Source organism: Diabrotica undecimpunctata, chromosome 7 (assembly GCF_040954645.1).
Source record: "Diabrotica undecimpunctata isolate CICGRU chromosome 7, icDiaUnde3, whole genome shotgun sequence".
NCBI lineage: Eukaryota > Metazoa > Arthropoda > Insecta > Coleoptera > Chrysomelidae > Diabrotica > Diabrotica undecimpunctata.
The window spans coordinates 121,037,462-121,047,198 of record NC_092809.1 but is presented as its reverse complement, the minus strand read 5'-3'; positions in this window follow the sequence as shown (position 1 = coordinate 121,047,198).

The window sequence follows — 9,737 nt, the reverse complement described above, 5'->3', positions numbered from 1 at the left end:
TACTCGCTCATAGTAAGGCTTATGTTTGGTACTATTGGTAAAGAGATTTATATATTTATTAGTGAACGTATTATTAAATAGAGGTTTGTTTACATTTGAGGCTATTGACGTTGCGTGTGAAAGTGTTAAGGAAATTCGGCGGTGATATAATGAAGGCTCCCCACTTTCAGAATATAAACTTTCCACCGGTGACGTTCGAAATGCGCCAAGAGAGAGTCTAAGTGCTGTGTTGTGAATAGAGTCTAGTTGTTTTAACAATGTGGGGGAAGCAGAGGCGTAAGCGATTGATCCATAATCAATTTTTGATCTAATTAGAGTTCTGTAGATTGTAAGTAAGGTAGAGAGGTCAGAGCCCCAAAATCTATTTGACAGTGTTCTCATTAGGTTAAGTTTCTTATGACAAGTCGAAACTAATTGTCTAATATGTTCTTTCCAAGTAAGTTGATTATCAAACCACATATCTAAGAATTTTACACATGATTTGAAGGATAGCGATGTATTGAAAAACTTGAGATTGGGATTATTTGAGAAGTTCTTTTTTGAGAATACCATACCAACGGTTTTTGTAACCGAGAATTGAAAACCAGTATCGCGAGACCACTTTTCGAGTTTTTGTAAGAAAGTTTGCAAAATTGTTGAAGTTAAATTAATATCTTTGCCTTTTACGTAAACCACCAAATCATCTGCATATAAAATCATCTGCATATAAACGTGCTTTTAAAGGTTTTTTGAGGTTCTTGATTATGTCATTAATAGCAATTAAGAAAAGTGTAGGACTAATAATTGAGCCTTGAGGGATACCATTTTCTTCCTCCTGCATTTCGGAATAGAAGTTGTTAACTCTTACACGAAAAGATCTGTTTTCTAGAAAGTTCTTGATAAAATGAAGGCAATTTCCACGAATGTTCCATGACTGTAACTTTTTTAAAATGTTGAATCTCCAACATGTATTAAATGCTTTACTTAAGTCAAAAAATACTGCGATACAATGCTGTTTTGTTGCCAGAGTTTCGTGAATATCACTTTCCAGGTCCAATATGTTGTCTATACCGGATCGGTTTTGTCGGAAACCATTTTGTTCGTTTATAAGTAAGTTCGAATTTTCTAGATGCCAAATCAGCCTTGAGTTAATAATTTTTTCTAGTAGCTTGCCCATTGCACAAGTTATCGGTCTATAGGAATTGGGGTCTAGACGAGATTTTTGGCTTTTAAGAAATGGGAGAATGATAGATTTTGACCAAACAGATGGGTACTGGTGTCGTTGCCAAATGAAGTTAAATAATTGAAGCATGTAATTTTTAGCGGAAGTGGGTAGGTGCTTTAAGAAAATACTTGGGATATCGTCAGGCCCAGGACTTGTTTCTTTTAGATCGTTTAGTGAGTTGTTTAGTTCTTGTAACGTGAGAGAAGCGTTTAATGGAATGTTATAGTTTTCTAAATAGAGGTTAGACCTTTCGGCCTCTAGTTTATTTTCCAGAAATACCGGGTCAAAATTTTCATTGGAAGACATTTCTCTGTAGTTTTTAGCTAATGTATTAACAATTTCAAGAGGAGAGGTGACAATTTGATTACCTATTTTGAGACTAGATATTGGGGATGACTCCTTTATACCAGAAATTTTACGTATTTTCTTCCATACTTCTCTTACAGGAGTGGAGCTGTTAATGTTAGAGACATATTGGGCCCAACTGGATTTTTTTGTTTGATTTATTAAACGTTGAGCTCTGGCCTTCATTTTTTTGTAGTTAATTTTATTTTCTAGTGTTTTATGCTTCTTAAATCTATTAAAAGCTGTTTTGCTGGCACGTACTGCTTCGTTACACTCCGAATTCCACCAAGGCACAGAAACATGATTTTTAATGGGCTTTGTTTTGCCGATGAAGAGCTCCGCACTCTGCAGAATGACACTATTAAAAGTACCTAAAGAATCGTTAATATTATCATTCAGTATAAGACTCTCCACAGCCTTATCTATATAATTTTCAAAATCGATCCACTTAGCCGAATTTATATTCCATTTGGGCAAGAAGGATATTGGGCAAGGCTGACCTGAGAGATTCTCAATGGTAATAGGGTGATGGTCGCTACCATAAGTATACTCGAGAACATTCCAAGAGAGGCGCGGAGCAAGACCTGGATCACAGAAGCTTAAATCTATCACGGAGGATTCTCCAGTGCAGATGTTAAATCTTGTAGGTGAACCGTCATTTAGAAAATTTAATTGAAAATCCTGCATTACCTTTTCTAAAAGTTTTCCTCTGTGATCAGTACGCTTAGATCCCCAAATAAAGTTATGACCGTTAAAATCACCTACGATGATTCGAGGAGAGGGTATCTGTTCGATAAGGCTTTTTAAATCTTCATATGTAGCTGAAGAACTAGATGGAAGGTAAATGTTACAAATAAAAATTGGAACGGGAGCGGTGATCTCTATAACTATAGTTTCAATGTTACTATTGACAGGAAAAACATTTGCAACCAAAGATTTTTTGACAAGTGTCATAACACCACCTGAAGAGAAATTATTGTCATGTACTCTATCTTTTCTAAAAATGTTAAAATATTTGGAATTATAGTTTTTTTGGGGGTTTAAATTTGTTTCTTGGAGACATATTATTTCGGTAGAGAATTCACAAATAAGTTTTTGTAAGGTTGGGAGTCGATGGAAAAATCCATCTATATTCCATTGCAGTAGTTTAGTGAATTGTATTATATACGAAAAATATGAATTTACGGGTTAACCTGAGATGACTCGCCCTCGGATTCAGAGATGTCGTTACCCAAGTGTCGGAGGATTTTCTTTCTTAAGAAGGTGATATAACGTTTGGTTGATCTATCTTTTAATTGCGGATGAACTTCAGTTAACATATGAACTAATCCTAAAAGGTCAGAAGTAAACTCTTGAATTATGTTAGAAGGATCTTGCACGTCGCTAACATTGCTTAGAAGTAGATTTAATTGGTCAAAATTGAGAACAAATGTGGGTAAATGATTTTGGATAAAATCTTTGGCAGGTTCAAGGTCATATGATTTTGTTGATTTTATGCATGTATGCTCCTCGTTGCTTTTAACTTTCTTGGCTCTAGGTTTGGATGTAGGTACAGCAAATGATTTTTCTGTATGAGTTGTTTCTGGAGACGTAAGAACATCATTGATACTACGTTTTGGCTGAAGATCGATATTGATTGCTTTGCAGCTTTCCAAGGTGTTAACTTCTTCTTGACCATTAGGATTGCTCAGATTATTTGCTAATTTTTCTTGGACTAAAATTTGTTCGTTTGATATGGATGTTGATGCAGGTTGAGGCATGATGTCAGGGGTGAAAGGAATAGTAGATTGACTGTTATTAGAATCAATTAAATTTGTTGTTGATTCTAGTTTATCGGGACAGTTGGTGGCGATATGTCCAGACTTTTTGCAGTTATAACAGGCCATAGTTTTTTGAGATAAGAATATTCGATATGTTGTATTATCGAAGTCTAAGGTGAATGAGTCGGGTAAGGAGATATTATGGGGACTGACATATCGAGGGCTGAAATCCATAGGGTTCCAAGCGACATTTACAAAAATTTTCAGGAGACGAATTTTAAAGTTTGCTGTCAAATAAAACGGTTTTAACAATATTGTACTTTGTCAGATATGTTATATATTATTGTTTAAGGATTTGGGAATACAGTGATTCTTAAAACAATGCTGTCGTTGTGATATAAAATGCAAATTTCATAGTTTTTTCAAAATGTTACACTTGTACTTGGAACCTTAGGGCACTGTAACAGCTGTACTTGGAACTTTGTGTCCCTAAATAAATTTGAAGTTTTAAAAATGTCATATTATGACCTATTATGTCATCATTGTAGACTTTATTGCCTTTAACAATAATAGCCTATACCATGACGTTGGAAGGATCAAAGGAAGAAGAAAATTAACGAAGAGTAGAAAATTAACTTTTATTTTTATAAACTGCTTCGTTTCAGAAATCAAACATTTCATGTAATTCTGATCTTCCAGTGACATCCATTTATACGCAAACTCAATATGCTCAAGCTTTTTCGCAGTCGGAGATTTGGGTTTTGTGTTATCGGCCGAAGCTACTACAAAGTTAGCAGTGGAATTATTTATGGGAACCACTCTCTGTTTCTTCCTAATACTGCTGGTAACTTTACTAACATTGACTGTAGAAAATTCGGCGCTGTGATCATTCAGCTTATACTGAAAAGTAAACATGTCTCCTTGCACAAAACCTAGTTGACATACTTTAGTGTAAGGTATTTTATTATATTGGTATAATGATGCTGTTTTTTTGAAGTTTTTAAAGTGTATTGGTTTCATATTAATCACACAGAATGGCTTTCGTTTGTTGACTTTTAACAATAGTCTAATAAACGCTAGTGGAGACCAAATATTCGTAACCTTCATAGCTTTTTCTATGCGAGAGTGGATATTATCGACAACCTGTATGCACGAATGACCAGGTATGGAGTATTTCATAGTTGCCATTTGGATATTAGGATGTCTGTTCAGGAAGTCAGTGATTGCTACTGAAATCAGGGAATTCCTGTTCTGAGGAACACAACTATCACTCCACGTGATTATCTCGTTTATTTCTGGATGTTTTAAAACTAGTTTCTCTAAAATTTGTATTAGGGCACTAGACAAATCATTGCCTGATCTCCCACATAATGTTTCTGGCCATACTGCACAGTAAACTTCTGAATCAACAGAACTGAGCTGTCAGATTGTATACGTTTAATTTCTGTTTGTAAAACAGCACATAGACTTCAGATTTAGGTAGATTTATGACATTTTCCAGATCAAAACATATAATGGCACAGTTTGAGTTCTCTGTTTTTTTGTTATTTTCACGTTCTTGGCGCATTATCAATTTCTTTCTAATATGGGAATTATATGCTTGTTGCTCTTCTGCCTGCACCCTCTTCTCTTTTTTGACCAATCTATAGTCTTCGCAGACGTCACACCTATCCGTTTTCGGTTGCAAGACTCTAGATTATGCTCAAAATTAAAAATGTGTCTATACAACGACAGCTTTTGTGGAGGTATATTGTTTGCATTGCACATTTTAATGTACAATTCATACATTTTTTGTACGTTAAGTGTTGGGTCTAGATATCTTTTTTTTTTAATCTTTCCTGCAATAATGTGCTTCTACATATGGAAAATTGAAAATTATTTTCTTTGCTTTAAATGCGATCTTTGGTCACTTTCCCTCTTTTATCAGAGTATAGTGTGCCCGAATCACTCTTCTGTAAATGCACAGTATATATGGGCTTTTTCTGGAATATATTCAGAACCGGAGCTACAATAATCCTCCCAAGATTCATTTTCGGACACAGAGGACATTGTAAACAAGAAAATGATAATTTTAACTGATAAAACTCACATGTAACTTTCACCAATACTCTCACTATAGTACATGGAACCATATGGTTCTAACTTTAAACCATTTAGTGCGCTTGGAACTAGATTTCACTGTCGATTGTGGCGTTATCTGTCAACGAATCGCAGAACTTTCAATACCATTATATGCAGAATTTAAAAAACAATAGATTTCTGTTAAAAAACGAGTTTTGTACAAACTGTCGCTTGGAACCCTATGGTTCTCAGCCCTCGATATATTTGTCTTCTGAAACTTAAAATATGATTATATTCCGGAAGGGTGGAACTTATTTTCAGAAAAGTGACAGGAGAGACCATATTAAGTCCAATACTTTGTAGATAATCAACTAACAGACTGTGTGGTATTGTTGGACATACGTTTGAAAAAACAATACTGGTGAGATTAATCTTCTAGCTTGTACAATATTGTTCTGGATTTGTATGTGTCCATGGTTTTGCATGAATTCGTCCACGATTTTTTTGTTTGCAAGGTACATGCAAATCCGATTATTGGATAGTCGGGAGGAAAATATAATATTTTTGGGATGAATTAGGTTACCCAAAGGAATTAAGTAATCTTGCAGTCGAGTATTTTCTAAAGCGCTGAAGACAATTGCTTGGTGTTTTGAGGGAAATTGTGTAGAAGCTGCTGATGAATAGGTTTTATTGGTATTTGTCTGTAATTGCGATACTTGTGGTATGTTAGAGAGACTCTGAATATTAGGTTCCATTTTTGATTTTAACACGAAACATGTGTTTAAAAATAATACGGACCTGCCTAGTAATCAAACAGGTAGTAAAACTGGAATAATATTTCTTGAGTCGTATCTTATTGATAATTGTTAAATTAACAATCAACCAAAAACTGGTTGATCACGTTATATTAATGAAAACTAATATGATGTGTTCACTTACTGGTGTTTCATGTAATTGTCACTTAACTATTTATAGATAAACTGTTATAATTACTGCATAAAATTTGCAAATTTGTTGAGACCAAAATAAACACGCCTTTCGGTGGCTCATTCAGGGCCGAACTCAATATAATATTTTATTAATATATATAAAGCATTTTCAGTCATTTTCATTCTCTGGGTAATCTGAACGATGCGATCATCCGAACAACCCGTTGCCTCGATCGCGTCCGTACTGTAATAAGAGCTTCTAGATTCTTGGCCGATCTTTTTTCTTTATTTGTTTGAGACAAAATACATTGATCCTCGACTTGAAATCTTTACACAGTTCTTGTACAGCATTTATCAATGTGTGATTAATTTATGAGGATGTTATCATAATCTTCTGAACGTCTACGAAAGTAATAAGAATTTCTAGATTCTTGGCCGATCTTTTTTCTTCATTTGTTTAAGAGATAATACATTATTGGTGCACGGAAACCGCTATATTCTTTCTCTTTGTAATATCTATAATTTTCTTTGATAATATTCCTTAAAATTCGTCCATACAGTCTGCTCAAGCTGCTGATAATTGATATGAACTTATTATTAGTACACTTCCTTTTACCTGCCTTTTTGTGTGCTGAAAAAATCTACGCCGTTCTTCATTCTTCTGGTACTGAGTGTCCATTTACGCACTGACTGATCACATAATGATATCTTTCATCCATACCTCCTTTGGCTTTTTTAATTTTTTTTTTGTTTGTCAAGTGTTTTCAGATCATGTGTGGTGTTTAAGGCATCTTTAACACGTTGGCTGCCACAAGGATCACCGGCAATCCTAATTAACAGATTACAATTGTGCCATTAGGATCATCGGTGTTACTTGTGCGTGTTTAACTTTCAGAACTATTATAATGGTCGACACTGTGAGGACGCTCAAATGGTTTTAGTGTGGCATACTAGGAACCCGTAGCTTGCTTATGTTCTTTTGTTAGGCGCGATAATGTCGTAAATAGCTTGTAACGACAGTTGAGAATAAGGCGTTGTAGAAACGATGAGTGGTATTCATTATCAAGTTTTCTATGGAATTAGCAGTTTTTTTGGTGAATTTGAAATTATATGAAGTAAGTATATGTAGTTTATTCGTTTTAAAATCTTGTTGCTGGATTGTTTGTAAGGATAAACAAAATATTGCAGTATTTATTTTACATAACCTCAAATGTTTTTGCTTACATGTAATTAATGAAAAATATTGATAATAAAGTTACTTTTTTTAATTGGAATTTGTCTTTCAGATCATGGATAATTTACAAAGTACAAGTAAAATGAAGCGTATGTCAAATAAAAATAAAAAGTTGACAGAGGTGATTTTGCTGCAATTGTTAGAGGAGGAGGATTCTGATGAATTTTTGTTATCCTATTCAGAATACAATCCGAGTGTCGAAAAAGAATCTGATAAAGAAGATGAATGTAACAGTAATTTAAGCGTATTAGATGAAAATGTACAACAATCGGTAGAATCTAACGACCAGCAAAATAATGTCGATGAATGGTACGAAGTTGACTGTACTCATTTACATCTCGATGTACAGTTTCCTGGTAACGAAATATATATCTGTGATGATAGTTATGCTCAAAATAGAACCGAACTAACTCCTTTTCATGTATACAGGAAACTGATCGATGATGAAATTTTACAACTTACTGTAATAGAGACTTAACAGAAATGCTGCGCAAGTAAAAAATGCACAACGTTATAGCAGATCATCCAGAATTCATGAATAGAAACCTACCAATAAAGAAGAAATTTTAAAATCTTTGGGTTGTGTTATGCATATGGGAATTGTCAATCTTCCCAAAATTCTGATTATTGAAATAAGTCACTATAGTGTAATTTTACTTTTATTTCTTTGGTAATGACCAAAACCAGATTTCAGCTTCTTTTGAGATTCTTACATTTTGCTGATAACACGGCTGCTTTACCAAACGATCGTTGCCATTAAATAAGAAAATTATTTAAAATGACACAATTACGTTTTACCAACAATGTAATACTGGCTCAATACTAGTTTTTATTGAAAGTATGATTCCCTTTCGAAGAAGACTACTTTTCAAACAATATGCACCTTCAAAGCGTCACCGCTATGGCTTGAAACTGTTTAAATTATGTAATCCTGTAAGTTATACTCTAATACAAAAAGAAAGAGTTGTAATAACCGATAATTACTACCCGTCTGTGCCTTAGTAACGCTACGTAAAATAGAAATATATTCCAGGAGATATACTTTCCGCAAAATTAAAAAAGAAAAAATTATTGGAAAGGAACATCGTGATGGCATTGTAATAGGCAAATGGCACGATAAACGTGATATTCTCTTCTTGACGACCAGACGTGGAATCGACATGAAAGAGACAGGTAAACATAAGATAGATGGTGTAGCTATAATAAAACCTGAAGCGCAATTATAGACTGCAACAAAGGAAAAGAAGATCTTGCCGTCTCAGATCAACTCGCAAGATATTTCTCACCTCTGAGAAAAACTGTTCGCAAGGCTGCAATTGGAGTTTTATTGAATACAGCTGTCATCAATAGTTTAATAATATATAATTCCTTCAACACATCAAAGCAAGTTATCTAATTTCGGGAAATGCTAATCTTTAGTTTAGTAAATTAGGGTCCGATGCTTGAACCTATTACTACTGTAAAGCATATGTTTGTTACAGTTGACGCCAAAACTACAAACAATAGGAAGAAGAGAAAACGGTGTAACCAATGTTACAGTGAAACAGTTGCAATAGAAGGCAGTAAGGAAGCTCAAAAGAAACCCAAACTTGTTTCTACATTTTGTATTGTTTGCGAAAAATTTTACTGTGTGACATGTTTCACTAAAAAGCATTAAGTTGTTCACCATCACCGTTGATACTAGTGGCACTTACGTGTGTGTGTGTGTGTGTGTGTGTGTGTGTGTGTGTGTGTGTGTGTGTGTGTGTGTGTGTGTGTGTGTGTGTGTGTGTGTGTGTAATATGTTACTGCAATGCCAATAGGATCACCCGTGATCTTGCTATTTTTTTCAAAAAAATTTGTAAGAATGGAAACTTTGTATTTTTAACCATTTGTGTGAATAAATATTGTTTTGTAAGCATGTTTCACTTTGGCACCTGAGGAACTTACCTAACTCTCTTATGGTGGCAGCCAATGTGTTAAGTTTATCCCATAAGCTCTCAACTTCATTTTTTTCTTTGTTTTATTTGATTGTTTGTTTTTATCTAATTTATTATTAGCGTATTGGCATATACGTGCTTTAACTTTCGCTTTTATTGAACTATTTGGGTCCTTAGCAAAGAGAATATACATACTTACGAGTAATTGGTTTATATCAGAGACCTTTTCTTTTTCACATACCATTTAAAAGTTTTAGGAAAAAACCGAAATGTTAAATTTTAGCG